This window comes from Triturus cristatus, chromosome 10, assembly GCF_964204655.1.
Source record: "Triturus cristatus chromosome 10, aTriCri1.1, whole genome shotgun sequence".
In the NCBI taxonomy this organism is placed as follows: Eukaryota; Metazoa; Chordata; class Amphibia; order Caudata; family Salamandridae; genus Triturus; species Triturus cristatus.
Window position 1 is genome coordinate 1,127,098,055 of NC_140593.1, and position 21,616 is coordinate 1,127,119,670.

The window sequence follows — 21,616 nt, forward strand, 5'->3', positions numbered from 1 at the left end:
CACCCGGCGGCTTCCAGGGAGGTATGGCTTGCGTGGATCCCCCAACGTTTCCTTACCCAGAATCCCCTGCAAACCTCAATTTTAGCTGAAAAAAATCACTTTTTTCACACATTTTTGTGTGGGAAAGTTGTGGCATCACCGGGCTCACTCAAATTTCCCACCTCCCAGCATTCCCCTGGGTCTCCTGGTAAAAATGGTGCCTCACTTGTGTGGGAGGCCCAAGTACCCGCGACAGGCAAGGGCCCAAAACGTAGTGTGGTGACATCAAAATTGCTTATCTCAAAACCACCTGGTTTTGCAAGGGGGGTCACCTGGGTTTTTGGCCCGGTGCTCGGCGGCCATCTAGGGAAACCTACCAAACCCATACATTTCTGAAAACTAGACACCCGGGGGCTTCCAGGGAGGTATGGCTTGAATGGATCCCCCAACGTTTCCTTACCCAGAATCCCCTGCAAACCTCAATTTTAGCTTAAAAAATCACTTTTTTCACACTTTTTTGTGTGGGAAAGTTGTGGCATCACCGGGCTCACTCAAATTTCCCACCTCCCAGCGTTCCCCTGGGTCTCCCGGTAAAAATGGTGCCTCACTTGTGTGGGAGGCCCAAGTCCCCGCGACAGGCAAGGGCCCAAAACGTAGTGTGGCAACATCAAAATTGCCTATCTCAAAACCACCTGGTTTTGCAAGGGGGGTCACCTGGGTTTTTGACCCGGTGCTCGGCGGCCATCTAGGGAAACCTACCAGACCCATACATTTCTGAAAACTAGACACCCGGGGGCTTCCAGGGAGGTATGGCTTGTGTGGATCCCCCAACGTTTCCTTACCCAGAATCCCCTGCAAACCTCAACTTTAGCTGAAAAAATCACTTTTTTCACACTTTTTTGTGTGGGAAACTTGTGGCATCACCGGGCTCACTCAAATTTCCCACCTCCCAGAGTTCCCCTGGGTCTCCCGGTAAAAATGGTGCCTCACTTGTGTGGGAGGCCCAAGTCCCCGCGACAGGCAAGGGCCCAAAACGTAGTGTGGTGACATCAAAATTGCCTATCTCAAAACCACCTGGTTTTGCAAGGGGGGTCACCTGGGTTTTTGGCCCGGTGCTCGGCGGCCATCTAGGGAAACCTACCAGACCCATACATTTCTGAAAACTAGATACCCCGGGGCTTCCAGGGAGGTATGGCTTGTGTGGATCCCCCAACGTTTCCTTACCCAGAATCCCCTGCAAACCTCAATTGTAGCTGAAAAAATCACTTCTTTCACACTTTTTTGTGTGGGAAAGTTGTGGCATCACCGGGCTTACTCAAATTTCCCACCTCCCAGCGTTCCCCTGGGTCTCCCGGTAAAATTGGTGCCTCACTTGTGTGGGAGGCCCAAGTACCCGCGACAGGCAAGGGCCCAAAACGTAGTGTGGTGACATCAACATTGCCTATCTCAAAACCACCTGCTTTTGCAAGGGGGGTCACCTGGGTTTTTGGCCCGGTGCTCGGTGGCCATCTAGGTAAACCTATCAAACCCATACATTTCTGAAAACTAGACACCCGGGGGCTTCCAGGGAGGTATGGCTTGCGTGGATCCCCCAACGTTTCCTTATCCAGAATCCCCTGCAAACCTCAATTTTAGCTGAAAAAATCACTTTTTTCACACTTTTTTGTGTGGGAAAGTTGTGGCATCACCGAGCTCACTCAAATTTCCCACCTCCCAGCATTCCCCTGGGTCTCCCAGTAAAAATGGTGCCTCACTTGTGTGGGAGGCCCAAGTACCCGCGACAGGCAAGGGCCCAAAACGTAGCGTGGTGACATCAACATTGCCTATCTTAAAACCACCTGGTTTTGCAAGGGGGGTCACCTGGGTTTTTGGCCCGGTGCTCGGCGGCCATCAAGGGAAACCTACCAAACCCATACATTTCTGAAAACTAGACACCCGGGGGCTTCCAGGGAGGTATGGCTTGCGTGGATCTCCCAACGTTTCCTTACCCAGAATCCCCTGCAAACCCCAATTTTAGCTGAAAAAATCACTTTTTTCACACATTTTCGTGTGGGAAAGTTGTGGCATCACCGGGCTCGCTCAAATTTCCCACCTCCCAGCATTCCCCTGGGTCTCCTGGTAAAAATGGTGCCTCACTTGTGTGGGAGGCCCAAGTACCCGCGACAGGCAAGGGCCCAAAACGTAGTGTGGTGACATCAAAATTGCTTATCTCAAAACCACCTGGTTTTGCAAGGGGGGTCACCTGGGTTTTTGGCCCGGTGCTCGGCGGCCATCTAGGGAAACCTACCAAACCCATACATTTCTGAAAACTAGACACCCGGGGGCTTCCAGGGAGGTATGGCTTGAATGGATCCCCCAACGTTTCCTTACCCAGAATCCCCTGCAAACCTCAATTTTAGCTGAAAAAATCACTTTTTTCACACTTTTTTGTGTGGGAAAGTTGTGGCATCACCGGGCTCACTCAAATTTCCCACCTCCCAGCGTTCCCCTGGGTCTCCCGGTAAAAATGGAGCCTCACTTGTGTGGGAGGCCCAAGTCCCCGCGACAGGCAAGGGCCCAAAACGTAGTGTGGCAACATCAAAATTGCCTATCTCAAAACCACCTGGTTTTGCAAGGGGGGTCACCTGGGTTTTTGACCCGGTGCTCGGCGGCCATCTAGGGAAACCTACCAGACCCATACATTTCTGAAAACTAGACACCCGGGGGCTTCCAGGGAGGTATGGCTTGTGTGGATCCCCCAACGTTTCCTTACCCAGAATCCCCTGCAAACCTCAATTTTAGCTGAAAAAATCACTTTTTTCACACTTTTTTGTGTGGGAAACTTGTGGCATCACCGGGCTCACTCAAATTTCCCACCTCCCAGCGTTCCCCTGGGTCTCCCGGTAAAAATGGTGCCTCACTTGTGTGGGAGGCCCAAGTCCCCGCGACAGGCAAGGGCCCAAAACGTGGTGTGGTGACATCAAAATTGCCTATCTCAAAACCACCTGGTTTTGCAAGGGGGGTCACCTGGGTTTTTGGCCCGGTGCTCGGCGGCCATCTAGGGAAACCTACCAGACCCATACATTTCTGAAAACTAGACACCCCGGGGCTTCCAGGGAGGTATGGCTTGTGTGGATCCCCCAACGTTTCCTTACCCAGAATCCCCTGCAAACCTCAATTTTAGCTGAAAAAATCACTTCTTTCACACTTTTTTGTGTGGGAAAGTTGTGGCATCACCGGGCTTACTCAAATTTCCCACCTCCCAGCGTTCCCCTGGGTCTCCCGGTAAAATTGGTGCCTCACTTGTGTGGGAGGCCCAAGTACCCGCGACAGGCAAGGGCCCAAAACGTAGTGTGGTGACATCAACATTGCCTATCTCAAAACCACCTGCTTTTGCAAGGGGGGTCACCTGGGTTTTTGGCCCGGTGCTCGGTGGCCATCTAGGTAAACCTATCAAACCCATACATTTCTGAAAACTAGACACCCGGGGGCTTCCAGGGAGGTATGGCTTGCGTGGATCCCCCAACGTTTCCTTATCCAGAATCCCCTGCAAACCTCAATTTTAGCTGAAAAAATCACTTTTTTCACACTTTTTTGTGTGGGAAAGTTGTGGCATCACCGAGCTCACTCAAATTTCCCACCTCCCAGCATTCCCCTGGGTCTCCCAGTAAAAATGGTGCCTCACTTGTGTGGGAGGCCCAAGTACCCGCGACAGGCAAGGGCCCAAAACGTAGCGTGGTGACATCAACATTGCCTATCTTAAAACCACCTGGTTTTGCAAGGGGGGTCACCTGGGTTTTTGGCCCGGTGCTCGGCGGCCATCAAGGGAAACCTACCAAACCCATACATTTCTGAAAACTAGACACCCGGGGGCTTCCAGGGAGGTATGGCTTGCGTGGATCTCCCAACGTTTCCTTACCCAGAATCCCCTGCAAACCCCAATTTTAGCTGAAAAAATCACTTTTTTCACACATTTTCGTGTGGGAAAGTTGTGGCATCACCGGGCTCGCTCAAATTTCCCACCTCCCAGCGTTCCCCTGGGTCTCTTGGTAAAATTGGTGCCACACTTGTGTGGGAGGCCCAAGTACCCGCGACAGGCAAGGGCCCAAAACGTAGTGTGGTGACATCAAAATTGCCTATCTCAAAACCACCTGGTTTTGCAAGGGGGGTCACCTGGGTTTTTGGCCCGGTGCTCGGCGGCCATCTACGGAAACCTACCAAACCCATACATTTCTGAAAACTAGACACCTGGGGGCTTCTAGGGAGGTATGGCTTTTGTGGATCCCCCAAGGTTTCCTTACCCACAATCCCCTGCAAACCTCAATTTTAGTTGAAAAAATCACTTTTTTCACACATTTTTGTGTGGGAAAGCTGTGGCATCACCGGGCTCACTCAAATTTCCCACCTCTCAGCGTTCCCCTGGGTCTCCCGGTAAAAATGGTGCCTCACTTGTGTGGGAGGCCCATGTCCCCACGACAGGCAAGGGCCCAAAACGTAGTGTGATGACATCAACATTGCCTATCTCAAAACCACCTGGTTTTGCAAGGGGGGTCACCTGGGTTTTTGGCCCGGTGCTCGGCGGCCATCTAGGGAAACCTACCAAACCCATACATTTCTGAAAACTAGAAACCCGGGGGCTTCCAGGGAGGTATGGCTTGCGTGGATCCCCCAACGTTTCCTTACCCAGAATCCCCTACAAACCCCAATTTTAGCTGAAAAATCACTTATTTCACACATTTTCGTGTGGGAAAGTTGTGGCATCACCGGGCTCACTCAAATTTCCCACCTCCCAGCGTTCCCCTGGGTCTCCCGGTAAAAATGGTGCCTCACTTGTGTGGGAGGCCCAAGTACCCGCGACAGGCAAGGGCCCAAAACGTAGTGTGGTGACATTAACATTGCCTATCTCAAAACCACCTGCTTTTGCAAGGGGGGTCACCTGGGTTTTTGGCCCGGTGCTCGGCGGCCATCTAGGGAAACCTACCAAACCCATACATTTCTGAAAACTAGACACCCGGGGGCTTCCAGGGAGGTATGGCTTGCGGGGATCCCCCAACGTTTCCTTACCCACAATCCCCTGCAAACCTCAATTTTAGCTGAAAAAATCACTTTTTTCACACTTTTTTGTGTGGGAAAGTTGTGGCATCACCGGGCTCACTCAAATTTCCCACCTCCCAGCGTTCCCCTGGGTCTCCCGGTAAAAATGTTGCCTCACTTGTGTGGGAGGCCCAAGTACCCGCGACAGGCAAGGGCCCAAAACGTAGTGTGGTGACATCAACATTGCCTATCTCAAAACCACATGGTTTTGCAAGGGGGGTCACCTGGGTTTTTGGCCCGGTGCTCGGCGGCCATCTAGGGAAACCTACCAAACCCATACATTTCTGAAAACTAGACACCCGGGGGCTTCCAGGGAGGTATGGCTTGCGTGGATCCCCCAACGTTTCCTTACCCAGAATCCCCTGCAAACCTCAATTTTAGCTGAAAAAATCACTTTTTTCACACTTTTTTGTGTGGGAAAGTTGTGGCATCACCGGGCTCACTCAAATTTCCCACCTCCCAGCGTTCCCCTGGGTCTCCCGGTAAAAATGGTGCCTCACTTGTGTGGGAGGCCCAAGTACCCGCGACAGGCAAGGGCCCAAAACGTGGTGTGGTGACATCAAAATTGCCTATCTCAAAACCACCTGGTTTTGCAAGGGGGGTCACCTGGGTTTTTGGCCCGGTGCTCGGCGGCCATCTAGGGAAACCTACCAAACCCATACATTTCTGAAAACTAGACACCTGGGGGCTTCCAGGGAGGTATGGCTTGTGAGGATCCCCCAACGTTTCCTTACCCACAATCCCCTGCAAACCTCAATTTTAGCTGAAAAAAATCACTTTTTTCACACTTTTTTGGGAGACCCAGAGGAACGCTGGGAGGTGGGAAATTTGAAACCCAGGTGACCCCCCTTGCAAAACCAGGTGGTTTTGAGATAGGCAATTTTGATGTCACCACACTACGTTTTGGGCCCTTGCCTGTCGCGGGTACTTGGGCCTCCCACACAAGTGAGGCACCATTTTTACCGGGAGACCCAGGGGAACGCTGGGAGGTGGGAAATTTGAGTGAGCCCGGTGATGCCACAACGTTCCTACACAAAAATGTGTGAAAAAAGTGTTTTGTTCAGCTAAAATTGAGGTTTGCTGGGGATTCTGGGTAAGGAAACGTTGGGGGATCCACGCAAGCCATACCTCCCTGGAAGCCCCCGGGTGTCTAGTTGTCAGAAATGTATGGGTTTGGTAGGTTTCCCTTGATGGCCGCCGAGCACCGGGCCAAAAACCCAGGTGACCCCCCTTGCAAAACCAGGTGGTTTTGAAATAGGCAATGTTGATGTCACCACACTACGTTTTGGGCCCTTGCCTGTCGCGGGTACTTGGGCCTCCCACACAAGTGAGGCACCATTTTTACCGGGAGACCCAGGGGAACGCTGGGAGGTGGAAAATTTGAGTGAGCCCGGTGATGCCACAACTTTCCCACACAAAAAAGTGTTAAAAAAGTGATTTTTTCAGCGAAAATTGAGGTTTGCAGGGGATTCTGGGTAAGGAAACGTTGGGGGATCCATGCAAGCCATATCTCTCTGGAAGCCCCCGGGTGTCTAGTTTTCAGAAATGTATGGGTTTGGTAGGTTTCCCTTGATGGCCGCCGAGCACCGTGCCAAAAACCCAGGTGACCCCCCCTTGCAAAACCAGGTGGTTTTGAGATAGGCAATTTTGATGTCACCATACTACGTTTTGGGCCCTTGCCTGTCGCGGGTACTTGGGCCTCTCACACAAGTGAGGCACCATTTTTACCGGGAGACCCAGGGGAACGCTGGGAGGTGGGAAATTTGAAACCCAGGTGACCCCCCTTGCAAAACCAGGTGGTTTTGAGATAGGCAATTTGATGTCACCACACTACGTTTTGGGCCCTTGCCTGTCGCGGGTACTTGGGCCTCCCACACAAGTGAGGCACCATTTTTACCGGAAGACCCAGGGGAACGCTGGGAGGTGGGAACTTTGAGTGAGCCCGGTGATGCCACAACTTTCCCACACAAAAATGTGTGAAAAAAGTGATTTTTTCAGCTAAAATTGAGGTTTGCTGGGGATTCTGGGTAAGGAAACGTTGGGGGATCCACGCAAACCATACCTCCCTGGAAGCCCCCGGGTGTCTAGTTTTCAGAAATGTATGGGTTTGGTAGGTTTCCCTAGATGGCCGCCGAGCACCGGGCCAAAACCCAGGTGACCCCCTTGCAAAACCAGATCGTTTTGACATTGTTTGTTTCTACAGCGTGAGAATTTCGGAACAATATTGCATGGAAAATGTGACAGACATTTTGAGGTTTGCAGGACATTGTGGATAAAATAACTTTTTTGGAATTCACAAGAGAGACATCACTATGAACTCCCATGGGTTTACAACAATATCTACAGTTGGTGGGTTATTCTTACATGGAACATACACCTTGGCAGAGAAACTAAAAAGACAAAGATTCCTGCACAGCCATCTATTCCTCAAACGCACACACATACTGGTTGGATTTGGCACGAGGGCGAGTGATGGTTCAGTATATTAAATTTTATTAACAAGAGATTTCACAAAAATGAAATGCACTGTCAATAATTAAATGGAGAAAAAACTGAACCAATGACTCGCAGCTCGTGAGCTGTAAAGCCACGGCAAGGCACCAACCGCTTTACAGGCCATTCACACACCTTTCATACGTGATACACACAAGACCATTCACACCACCAGGCACAAAAACAACACATTACAAAATTCACAAAAGGGACAAGGTACACCCTGCTTCAGAAAGGCAAATTTTACTGCACAGCCATCTAATCCTCAAGCACACACACATACTGGTTGGATTTGGCACGAGGGTGAGTGATGGTTCAGTATATACAATTGTATTAGCAAGTGATTTCACAAAAATGAAATGCACTGACAATAATTGAAAGGGCGAGAAACTGAACCATTGACTCACAGCTCGTGAGCTGTAAAGCCACGACAAGGCACCAACCTCTTTACAGGCCATTCATACACCTTTCATACATGTGAGACAAACAAAACCATTCACACCGCCAGCCGCGGGCCCATCACATAACAAAACTCACACCAGCACACAGCGCCATTCAAGGGCCCATCACTTTCACACGCCCACATTCCTGACACAGCAACTACACAAGCTGATGGATTGCGTGGAGTGGCACTCAGCTAGCAGTGTGTGTAGTGACCAGCAGCAAGTCACTACTCACACACAGCCAGCCAAGCGCCAGTCCACGCACACCGCTAGCCTAGCGCCAGTCCACGCACACCGCTAGCTAAACACCAGTCCACGCACACCGCTAGCCAAGCCCCTGTCCAGGCACACCGCCAGCCAAGTACCAGTCCACGCACACCGCCAACCAAGTGCCAGTCCACACACACCGCCAACACATTTAGGATTCTTTTTAGACAAAAATAAAAACACAAACAAATCGCAAATAGATACAAATCTACAAACACAAAATCAGAAACTAAACACATTGCACTAACGCTAGCTATCACAGAGTGCTGAAACTGAAGAAATGTCAACTTTGACGCAGGAGAACACTCCTTGAACACAATAAAAGCATTGAACATTGCTAATTCGAAGAAATGGATGGCCAACTTCTTATACCAAACATAAGCCTTCCGAATAGCACAGTAAGGTTCCAACCTCTGATCTACTCTGGCAACACCACCCATGTGCTTATTGTAGTCTAGAATGCACACAGGTTTGCGCACTTCAGCAACCTGACCCCAAACAGCCACAGGTGAGGTACTCTCATCATGGATGGTAGTCAGCATGTACACATCCCTCCTGTCCACAAATTTTACAGCTAGTAGTTCGTCACTACGCAAGGAACTGCACTGCCCCCTCTGAAGTTTTTTGCAAACAAGCTCTTTCGGATAACCTTTACGGTTAGAGCGGATTGTGCCACATGCAAAAGTGTCCACTTTATGCAATTCCTTAAACAATTGCACAGCAGTATAGAAGTTATCAAGGTACAAATGGTGGCCTCTGTTAAACAGTCTTCTAGCAAGATCCCACACAATTTTCTCTGAAATTCCAAAAGTGGATGGACAACCTGGGGGGTCAATAGTAGAATCTCTACCAGTGTACACACGAAAATTAAAAACATATCCTGTCCTACTCTCAGACAACATATACAGCTTAATTCCATAGCATGCCCTCTTGCTAGGGATGTACTGCCTAAAAACCAAACGGCCTTTGAACAAGACCAAAGACTCATCAATAGATATTTCTTTCCCTGGAGTATAGATCTCAGAAAATCGATCTACAAAGTGATCAAGAACGGGCCGAATCTTAAAAATACGGTCACAGTCAGGGTGATCTCGTGGCAACGCCGTAGAATTATCAACAAAATGCAGCATACGTAGCAAAAGTAAATACCGATTACGAGTCATAACTGCAGGAAATATGGCAGTTGCCAACAAGGGGCTAGTAGACCAATATGAAGCCAAGGTTGGCTTCCTTACCACACCCATCAATAAAGTCAAACCCAAAACTTCTTAATCTCTTCCAGATATGTGGGAGTCCACCGGGTAGCTCTAGACTGGGGCCTAAGTTGGTCGCTGTTGTCCCTCAAAAACTGTTCAGCATACAAATTTGTCTGCTCATCAATCTCACCCAAAAATACATCATCCATAAACAACTGAAAAAACTGTATAGGCAAAAAGTTTTCACAAAGCACTGTACACCCTGCATCACCGCTAAAGGCAGGCAACACCGGCTGCACCATGTTTGGATCAACCCAAAGTCCAGCACTTCCAGTAGGAAGCCTAGCAGCCTCAGACTGCAATCCAGATGCCTCTTGCACCATCGGCACAGCAGCTTCCTCCGCTAAGACAGGCACTTCATCCGCACTGAGAGTTGCTTCATCCACACCAAGAGTACCTTCATCTGCACTGAGAGTACCTTCATCATCCGATGATTCCATGTTGAGTGAAAACTCACTGCCAGAATCTTCCCCTCCCTCCTCTCCCTCAGACGCACTGTCAGTCTCATTATCATGCTCAGAGGAAGATTCAAGAAGCATACCGACCACCTGTTGAGCACTCATTCTACGGCTAGCCATATTGCTTACTAATAAAGGAAACTTGTCAAACAAGTCAACAACAACAAACACTTTATAAAATAAGTAATAAACAAAAAGCACCTTTATCAAAAACTCATATATACTCCAAAACAATACCACTCACTTGCCAGAGGCAGCTAAACTACTCACCACCACCTACTCTGTACAGACACAGTATGGATCAACAATATCCCACTAGAAAAGGAAGAGAAAAGCAATTACACATAAGACTATGCAAAACACATCGCAAAGAATTTCATGCTCAAGCCACTAACTAAATATGCCGCCATTATGACATCACTTACAAAAAAAATCATTCAGACATTATAATATTACTCATTTGGAGTAAATACAACAAAAAAAAATCTTACTAAAACAATGCAACTACACAGAACTGCAGAACAACCACTGTCGAAAAGCTGTAGACTAGAATAAAAAGGAGAAAAAAACTTTATTGTCACATATGCATATAATGCTCTAGACCATCACGTACTGCGCAAAATGTATTACTAGAACCTCCCACTTTCAAGAAGGAAAGATCGATGGCCCAATCCTTTACAAGCAACGCGGCGAGAATCTGGAACTGAGCCTCAGCTCCGGACCACCCCCTCCCTCTTCCCAGTCCTTCAAAACTGACCTCAAAGTTCTCCTCCTGCAAAGACACTTCCAAACTTAATTCACACCCTCTCTATTGTCTGAAGGAAGTCTTTACATTATAGGAAATTCTGTTCTCCATGCCCATAGAAGTGTCTTCCCAGTGTGTTTCTGTGTTTTGCGTGTCTGCCATTTATTGCACTTTTATACCTCTACTTGTACTTTGTACTCTTTCGTAAGTTGCACACATGTCACTTTTCCTCTTGTAACGTATTGTTTGCTACCTCTTGTATTTTGTTTGCTTTTGATACATGCACAATTACCACCATTGCCTCATGTAACATAACGTTTGCTCTTGTTTTCAGAGTGTCTGCTATTTATTGCAGTATTTTTCCTCATGTGACATCCATCAGAGAGCTGCGTGAATAATTGCCTGGTAATCCCCTCAGCACAATGGAAACACCCACCCGAAATAGGTACCCAGTGAGGTCACACTGTTCGCATCGCCCTAACCTGCTCAAGGTTCATGTGACCTCAGTGACAGTCACAGCGACTGGATCACTGTTGCTCTAGGGTGTGCTGCTTCGTAGGCCTGTCAGCAACACTGGAGATGAACTTCAGTATGGATTGTGGTGGACAGGCCTTCAAGGATAACCCACAATTGACACCACTACAGTACACCTGCTTGTGCTAAGACATCAAGCCTTCTAAGGTCTAGTGGGGCCTTCTACGGTCTAGCATGGGAATGTGCTCCCTCAGTACAGTGGTGTGGTGGACTGGTCATGAATGCTGAACCCGGTTCCCCAGTTCCAAATTCGACAGCTCTGGCCATAGTGCCACATCCCCACTGAACGCCATACTTGCCCACTGAGAGAAACTCGCACTGCCTTCAGCTATAACCTAATTGTGCCCGCTATAAACACTTGGATGTGGCTCAATTCAAATTATGCACTTGATAAGAGTAATACGCTGCCTAAAAAAAAAAAAAAGCAACCACTCATAGGGAATGCAAAGCATGTGAAATGTAAGCAGAAACAACATGGTTACCTAAACAATCTCTCACTAACTATTCAGAAATCAGCGAGTGGTTTCACCTGAAAAGTTATGGACATGAGGGAACCGTTTCACTGCCCATTGCTTACATCCTTACAAAACATAAGCAGTATGGTAGACCAAATCCATAAACACAGAGCCATGGTGCACATTGTGTTTTCCAATTCACCCATCAACCAGGTATTGCAGTACCTCCAGGAATGGTACACTCTCCCACCCTGGAAACAACAACCTGGCCACTTTGCAACCCCTCTGTCTTACTTTATTTCGCCCCCCCTGGGAACAACAATGCTGTTCAAAGAAAGAAGAGAAAACGAAAGTAGCGCTTCACTGGCAAACTCTGTGATGCTGGTGTATTTGGATGTAAATAAAATCAATCTGGTCACTTTGCAACCCCTCTGTCTTACTTTATTTCGCCCCCCATGGGAACAACAATGCTGTTCAAAGGAAGACGAGAAAACGAAAGTGGCACTTCACTGGCAAACTCTGTGATGCTGGTGTATTTGGTTGAAAAAAAAACCAATCTGGCCACTTTGCAACCCCTCTGTCTAACTTCATTTTGCCCCCGGGAACAACAATGCTGTTCAAAGGAAGACGAGAAAACGAAAGTAGCACTTTACTGGCAAACTATGTGATGCTGGTGTATTTGGATGCAAATAAAATCAATCTGGCCACTTTGCAACCCCTCTGTCTAACTTTATTTTGCCCCCGGGAACAACAATGCTGTTCAAAGGAAGACGAGAAAACGAAAGTAGCACTTCACTGGCAAACTATGTGATGCTGGTGTATTTGGATGCAAATAAAATCAATCTGGCCACTTTGCAACCCCTATGGCTTACTTTATTTCGCTTCTGAACTGAACCCCGGATATCCGTTGACGCAGGGAGGCCGCATCTCGATGAACAGAGTTCAAAAAAATGGTATAATGAGAAATACATACCTATATAAGAAAATCCCAAAAGAATAAAGTGCCTGCTCTGCCACTCCAATAGAATTCTCTATACTAAGAACTTGAGATTGAGAATATGTCTCCACTTTAAAATGAAATTACGGTGGTGTTAACGGATATCGAGCCAAACTACTACAGTTACATAGAGCACCCTACATTGAGACTACAAAAGAGTCGAAAAAGGCGCCTATACAAGATTATGTAATTGAACTATCATAATCCTTCGTATAATTAAGATTTTATCAAAGTTCTTTGTCCTGAAGAAGGTGAAACCATTGAACAAAACACCGAAACACCGCGTCTGTTTTTTTAATGATTCTTTATTTTATTCAATGTTTTATGATTAGATTGTAACCTATAGTGGGAGGAAGGCTACACATAGCACCTTATTGAATATGTAATAGCATATATATCTGTTTTTTATAATAAACTGATGTTTTAACTGTGAGTGCACTAATAGTATGTTTTTGAAACCATATATTGTACTGTGTCAATGTAAATAATAATCATTTCAAGGTTTACGTAGAGAGTGAATCTCACTGGCTAAAGAGATTTTCCTAATAAGATTCACTACCCGTAGGACTTAATAAGCTCAGTAAGAAGTCCTTGTTTCTTCTTAGCTTATATGCTTTAATATGGGAACATTGTCTTTTGTGTCTGGTTACTTTATTTCGCCCCCACCCCCCATCCCACGCTAGAAGCACCCCTCACAGAGAAAACGAGAGGAAAAGGGCATCTCTCGAGAGCGTGCGTTTATTTTTTGGATCCATTTCACCTTCAAAGTTACTGCAATTGAAGGATCCATGCGCACTAACAAAGCGGAGCCCAAAATAAAACATTTCTACCCCCCCAACATTGTGCCCCCACCCTACCTAACCCACCGATCGCAATAATCCCCCCTCCCCAGCCCCAAAACTCACCTTTACTCTCCGATGCGCAGGAAGCAAATGGCTTCCTGCGCCTCGGAGAGCAAAGGGGAAACCTCCGATGACGGCAGCGCGCCTCGCGCGCTGACGTCATTGATGACGCGGGCGGGGGGAGGCAGGGGAAGGTGGGTGGGTGCCATGACGAGCTGGACTCGTCATGGGCACAGCGCGACTGTGCTCCATGACGAGTCCAGCTCGTCATGGGCACAGAAAGGGTTAATAATAGAAGCACTCGAGGGAATATGTTTTTGAGAAAGAGGCCTCTGGAATATTCCAACTCTTTTCTAGCTCTGAGGGTACAACGCTGCTGTTACCACGCAGGTAGGTAACAACGCGGTCATTACAACGACCGCATTGTTACCACGCATGGCTTAACATTGCAAGTCGTTTCTACGACTTGCGCTAGGTGGCATGCAACACCAGGGAATGTGTTGGATTTTAAATCCAACATATTCCCTGCTGTTACGCTAACTGAAGTAGGAATTGTAATTTACACTATTCCTCAGTCCAGCGCGCCACCTAGCACAAGATAACAACGCGGTCATTGTAACGACCGCGTTGTAACCTACTGCGTGGTAATGGCACACTTAGTAACGTGCTATATTCAGCTCTGAGTACCGATGAAGATCCCACAAAGTGTTAGAGTTTTTACATTAAATTCTCCTGTGATTAGAAGGCAGGGGACTTTTTCCATTATCCCTGATTTTACTCATGGTAGTTGTAGGAGAGTAGGGTCTGCTATCCTATGGTCACCCCAAATTTTTGCTTTTTGCTTCACTGGTTTTATGACTTAGTGTGGCTGTGGACCTGCTAATCAGACCCACGGCCCTGCTGTTCTCTCCCTAAATTAATGCCAATGCACACTAGGTGCATTACCAATGGGAACTGGTTCACCTTATTAGCCCCTGTAACAGTGTACCCCAGGTACCCAGGGCATAGGTGTATCCAAGGCCTACCAGGGGCTGCAGCATGTATTATGCCACCCCTGGCCTGGCCTCACTATTTGACACAACTGGCTGATCACTCAGCTGGGGTAAGTTGGTGTAATCACCTCTTACTTAGATATAGTATATTTATATCTAACATATATGGACACATGGTAACCTATAAGTCACTCCTATGGCAGACCTTAACAATCCTGGAGGCAGAGTGCTTGGTTTCATGTGAGATGGTGCTCCGGCATGAGCTGAGCCTGTCTGCAGCTTTCGGAACAATGTTCTTTAGCTGTTTCATGATATTGCCATACCATATACTCTTAAGTGCATTATGAACCTCGCGGTCAAATGATAACTCTGGTTTGGCTTTATCAAAACATGTCGAGTAAGGTGTCATACGATTTGGGATACTACCCCCTCGCCAATTCTGGCGACGGAGGTAGCATTCCACCCTTCTAGAGGGACACGACATGTACCTAACCTGAAACCCGGGTAAAGTTAGACAGAGCCTCAGCATCACAAAATGGATGCTCCCACCACAGACACAAGTCTGCCCTCCTGCTGCTGGGAGTCCTACCAACTTGGGAGGTGTGGACAAAGGGTTTCCTGTCAGGGGAGGTGCTTGCACCACCCCAGACAGGATTTTGTGGGGGTGTAACCACTCCCCTTCCTGGCCCCACCCAGAGGAGGGACCTAGCAGGTGATCCAGCCCCTAGAGTTCTAATAAGAGTAGGAGCTGTGTCCCAGGACTTCAGATCATCCTGAAACTCGACTTAAAGAAGAAGAATTATTGGACTTCGACGTTCTGCTGCACAGAAGACTGAAGAGAATCTCCCTTGTGGTCAAGGAGTGACCACCCTGTGAACACAGGCACCATCCAGCAACTCGACGACTGCTTTGCCGCTGCCTCCCGCACCCAGAGCCCAACAAGATCCAGACTCCCAGGCACCGAGAGACGTGGGATCGGCCATCTTGAAACGTCCACGACAAGCTGACTGCGCAGCACCCGAGGCATCCTCATCGCTGTGCATAGGGCCCTGAGAAGCCCCAACACCGAGCAGCATTTGCACCAAAGACCAGCCCTCCAGCATCCATGAGATCTGCGTGGGGTCCTTTTGCTTTTTGCCACTCAACGCGTCATCCCGGTTACTGGCCTGTTGGCTAGTGGCCATCTTGGCGACGAAATCTACAAACAACATGGCTGGTCTGGTTGCTCCAGACTGGCCCTTGCTCCTGTGAAAAGGAGCAGCCCCTCTGACCTTGCTGCTTAGAGCACCAAGCTTCCATCGACTCCTGCGTGGCTTGCATTAGCCAAGGCCTGTTTGCTCCAATCGAGAAGCCGACACCGCCATCAGCTAGAGCCTTTGTGGGACAGCTCGTGAGTGACTCCTGGATGTCGTCGACATCTTCACTTCCACGTGGCTGCAGAGACAAGCTTCACTTTTTCACCTGTTGGCACCCGACATCGCCTGGTTCCTTCCTGGTTCCACGCCGGTCACTGGCTAGTGACTCTGAACATTGTCCCCTCTGCTTTCAGGTCTTCTACTCTTCAGATCCACCCTTGGATCCACCGGAACTCTCCTCGCCTGGCCGCCTGCAGCATCTTCATCTTCAGGCTCCATAGACCTGCACGACGAAACTCGACGCACTTTGACACCTATGCACCCGCTTCCTGTGGGTGAGGTAACGCTGGCACTCCGGTGCTCCTGTGTAGAGAAACATCTCTAGTGTCTAGGTTTCCAGTTGCTAGGTTCTGGTCCATCCGGAAGACTCCCTTTGCTTTAACTTTGTGACTTTTACGCACCCATTGAATCCAATAGGCGCATGCGTGTAACTTTCAACACTGCACACGCATCCTGTGGGCCTCCTGGTCACTAACTACTGTTAGCTCCTTGTAGTCCCAGCAATTCTCAAGGCCCTAGGCCTTCTTACTTTTCTATACGTGGTTCTTATACCACTATTTTAGTATATGGTTTAGCGGGCCACCCAGGCCCATCCATAATTGTGCAACTTTTGTATATTTAAACATTGCCTTGTTTTAACGAATGTGCTTCTTTGCTCATAAAGAGTATAGGGGATACTTTTAGTAAATAAATACATATATATTTTGAATATATATCTGTGTGGTGTCCTTTCATTTGGTATTCAAGGAGGTTACATATGGTAAAACAGCTGGCTTCACATGCCCTCAAGAGTTTAGCCTGAAGACTGCACTGTCCACGCTACCACTAGGATAGCTGGTCTATCTAGGTTGACTTCAACCACCACCATAAGGGTTGTTTGGCATGGTACAAGGTGATCACTAGAAATAGTGAGCAGCATATACCAGGCCAACTTCTCACATTGGTGAGCAGCAGTTGGGATTTGAGCTTGCTGTGTTTTACCAATTGTAATCTTTGAAAATATCATTTGAAAGATCATACAGGTACCTTTAGGTACATATAAAACAAGACTAGTATACATAAGTTCTACTGAACTTAGTTGTTGTAGAGCAAAGGGAGTAGCACACCCTGACTACAACTATCTAGAGAAGGTCCAGTAGGAAAACACCAGTGTAGGTAGATTGCAACACATCCACCTCACTAAGAGAATGGCTGGAGCAGCAGGAGCCACTGGGCTTCCAGCTGTTGAGAGTGACCCTCAAAGGGCACCATCCAAATATTCTATGTTAAACTTTCAGGAGTTAAGACAACTGTGTAACACCAGAAGTCTTAAGCAGGGTCAAAACCCTACTATAGCCCAACTCCTAGAGCTATTAGATTACTCTGATACTCTAAGGGCCCCTGACTCAGTCCCTACAGAGTCTGGAGATGGAGGTCACCCATCTGAAGATGATAATACTGATGCCCCTGTCCCTATCGCTCAAGAGGAAGATGATGTAGATGAGGGGGAAGATGATTCAGATTATGGTAGAAATGGCCAGGTGCCAGTCAGGAGACTTAGCCAGGCCAACTTAAGCTTACATGGGACTGGACATGGGATACCTCCCTACAGACCCCCAAGCAGGCTTAACCAGGGACAGAGGGTGAGAAGATCCAGCTCAAGTGGATCTGACCATTCCAATGGATCTAAAGGCTCCAATGCCTCTGATCAGAGAAGGATGACTTCCCCTCAGAGAAGAGAGAATGAAGCCAAGATGAGAGAGGCTGAACTTAGGATCCAAAGGCAAGAAGTAGAGGTTGCCTTGGCTAAGGAGAAACTTGCTAGAGCAAGACAGTCTAGAGAGAGTGGATTAGATTCCACTGGTGGCAGCAATATCCCTAAGGATAAAGACAGGTCCTATGATCATAGAAACCTGAGTAAGATTGTGCCCCCCTACAAAGCTGGGGATGACATCCACAAATGGATAACTGCCCTTGAGAGGGCCTGCAGAGTACAGCAGGTCCCTCAGGAGCAGTGGGCAGCAATCTTGTGGCTCTCCTTTGAAGGTAGAGGCAGAGACAAGCTCCTCACAGTTAGTGATGAGGATGCTAGAAACTACCTGGTCCTGAAGAGTGTTCTGATTGATGGGTTAGGCTTAACCACTGAACAGTACAGGTTAATGTTCAGAGACACCCAGATGACACAGACTCAGGACTGGTCTGAATTTGTTGAGTGTGCCACTAAGGCTCTGGAGGGCTGGTTGCTAGGAAGTAAGGTTGCAGATTACACAGGATTGTATAATCTAATTATGAGAGAGCAAATCTTAAATAATTGTCAGAACCAGCAGTTGCATCAACACCTGATTGACTCAGATCTGACCTCTCCCCAAGAATTGGGAAAGAAGGCAGACAAATGGGTTAGAACCAGGGTTAAGCAAAAGAACCAGAACCAGGATGGTGACCAAAAGAAGGCAGACCAAAAGGGTGGGGAACAGAAACCTAAAGACCAGAAGTCTTCTCCAGGCCCCCAACAGAATACTGAGGGTGGGTCCCAAACTTCTAAGAAGAAGAAGAAAGAAGGTCAGAAAAAGCCATGGTGTAATGTCTGTAAAAACACCTCTCACTGGACCAGTGAGTGTAAGAAAACTGGAGCCCCCATCACTGCAGCCCCTAAGGCACCTGCACCCCCTAGTACAGTTGGCAGTGTTGGTCCTCAGGCTAAGGGAGTAGTGGGGTTAACCTTGGGTACTGAGGGAGATTCTGGCCTAGTCAGAACTCCTACACAGGCTGTTCTGGTTTGTGATGTGTTATGTTATGTTATTATAATTTATAGCGCGCACAGCTACTCCTAGGAGTGTCCCGGCGCGAGCTAAGAGGACAGTGACACAAAGGCAGTTAAAACAGGAATGTTTTGAGGTGCTTCCTAAACAGCAATGAATCCTGAATAGCACGTAAGGATAGTGGCAGTGCATTCCACAGCATGACAGCCTTAGAAGCAAGAGATCTACCCCCATACGATGAAGACGAACGCGTGGGGTAGACGCAAGGAGCTGAGAAGAAGATCTCAAGAGCCTGGTAGGCCTGTAGAAAGAGAAGCGCTTCCTAAGATAGAGAGGCCCTCCATCATATAAAGCGCAATGAGCAAGAACCAGAGCCTTGAATTCAACGCGTTTCTTGACTGGCAGCCAGTGCAGCAAGTGGAGCGAAGGCGCGATACAGTTTCTGATGGGAAGATTAACCACCAGCCGGGCTGCCGCGTTCTGAATAACCTGCAATCTTTTAAGTAGATAGTCAGGAAGGCCAACATAAAGACCGTTAGCATAGTCAAGACGAGAGAGGATCAAAGCCCGGACCACTGTTTCCTTAGCTGGTCTAGGTAGCAAAGGTAAGAACTTTCGCAGGGATCTAAGAATACCGAAGCAGCAACCTGTACGTTTTTTAATCTGTGTTTGAAAGGACAGCTGCTCGTCAAACCAGACCCCCAAGTTTTTGACCTGGGAGACCCGTGCAGGAAGGAGAGGGATAGGCTGAGGGCCAGAGAGAGTCTCTAAAATGAGGAGGAAATTTACCATAAAGCAAGATTTCCGTCTTATCCTCATTACACTTCAATTGAGCGCCGGAAAGCCAATGAAAGACTGCTGACAGACAACCCTGTACTCTGATGGTAGAGAAATCAGATTTACCCCATGTGAACAGGAGCTGAGTGTCGTCGGCATATGCAACAACCTTTGCCCCACATTCCTCTGCCAGTTCAACTAAGGGTGTGACATAAATATTAAAAAGCAGGGGACTCAGCGAGGATCCCTGAGGCACACCGGTAGTCACAGGCTGAGGAGGAGACGCAAAAGGCGGGAGCCAGACCTGTTGAGACCGTAGAGAGAGAAAAGATTTCAGCCACTTCCAGGCCTGACCTGTAATGCCGATATCAGCTAGCCGAGCCAACAACATCGCATGCGGTACGGTGTCGAATGCAGCCGACAAATCCAGAAGGATGAGGGCTGCACTTCCCCCCAAATCCAGACACTCACGGATAGCTTCCGAGACCTCAACCAAGGCAGACTCAGTGCAATGGGAGGCTCTAAAACCCGATTGAGCCGGATGGAGAAGCCTCGATTTCTCAACGAAAGCAGTCAGCTGTCTGTTGACTACCTTTTCACAGATTTTTGCCAGGCAGGAAAGTAAAGAAATCGGGCGATAGTTGGCAGGGTTGCCGGAGTCAAGGGATGGCTTTTTTAGCAGCGGGATGATTTTAGCTTGTTTCCATTCCCGTGGAACAACAGCCTCAGTGAGGGACAAATTAACAAGTGAGTTTACCTCCGAGCTGACTGTCTCGGCAATGGAGGCCAACAGCCTGGCCGGGCATGGATCTGACGGGGACCCTGACTTTAGAGATTGCAATAATTTCAGGGACTCGGAGGGGTCCACAGGAGAGAAGGTAGAAAATAGCACCGTCGGAGTAGGACCTCCAGCTAGAGGCCCACTATTACAGGCAAACGTCGCCTGAATGGACAGAATCTTAGCAGCAAAAAAGTCAGATAGCTTTCCGCACCAAGACGCAGAAACAGGGAGTTTGGTGGCCATAGCTTCCGGGGCCATGAAACTCTGGACGATTGAAAAAATTTCTTTAGAGTTGTTACTGGCGGACTCAATCCGCTTAGTATAGTAAAGGCTTTTCGCCTGACGAATGGCCTGATAGTAAGTCTTCTGGGCATCTCTCAGCGCCTTCTTAGCTGTTGGGCAGAAGGCGGTACGCCAAATGCGTTCAAGCTTTTTGCAGTGCCGTTTAAGCAATTTCAAATTAGGAGAAAACCAAGGTTGCGAGGGAGAATCTCTGTGGCGACGACGGCAATACATGGGAGAGAGACTGTCCACAGCTCGGCCAATCCAACCCAAGAAACATGCAAGGGCCCCGTTTAGATCAGTCGGAAGGGTAACCCTAGAGTTATCAAGACAGAGCCGAAAAGCCATAGGATCAATTTTAACAGACGGGGGACAGCAATTAACCTGTTGATCGGCTGCCCCTTCCCTCATAGACCACGCGAAGCAGGAGAGGAAATGATCAGACCAAGAGACTGGAAACGGGTTTTCAATGGAAATAGGGAAATTTGAACAGATAGGGTCCAGGATGTGACCGCCACAATGGGTAGGGGAACTAACCCATTGGGTAAGCTGAGCTAGATCAACCGCTTCTAGGAAGGCTTGAGTGTCACTCAAATCCTGTTGGTCAAGGTGGATATTAAAATCTCCCAGAAAAAGGTATTGCGAGAAGCGCAGTGCCCGGGAAACAAGCACCTCTCCAAGACCACTAAGAAAAGGACCAGCGTAACCAGGTGGCCTATAGACTAAGGTGCCGGCCAGCGTAGAGTGGGCCGAAAAAACAATGGTGAAGTCGAAGAGTTCACTCTGGTCTAGCGAGAGAGTATTACCCAGAGTTACCTCCCAGACATTTCTGTATACAATGGCCACACCACCCCCCCTACCGCACAAGCGGTCAGCTCGGCAGATCGAATAGCCTGCAGGGATTGCCATCTGAACAATAGGATTGGAAGAATCATTCATCCAGGTCTCCGTAATAAACAGAAGATCGAAGTGTTGGTCCAGGATAAGGTCAAAAATATCCTGGTAATGTTTTACCAACGACCGACTGTTAATCAGGCCAGCTTTAATAATTGGACGAGCTCTAGAACTCACCGCCCCACAGAGGCGAGG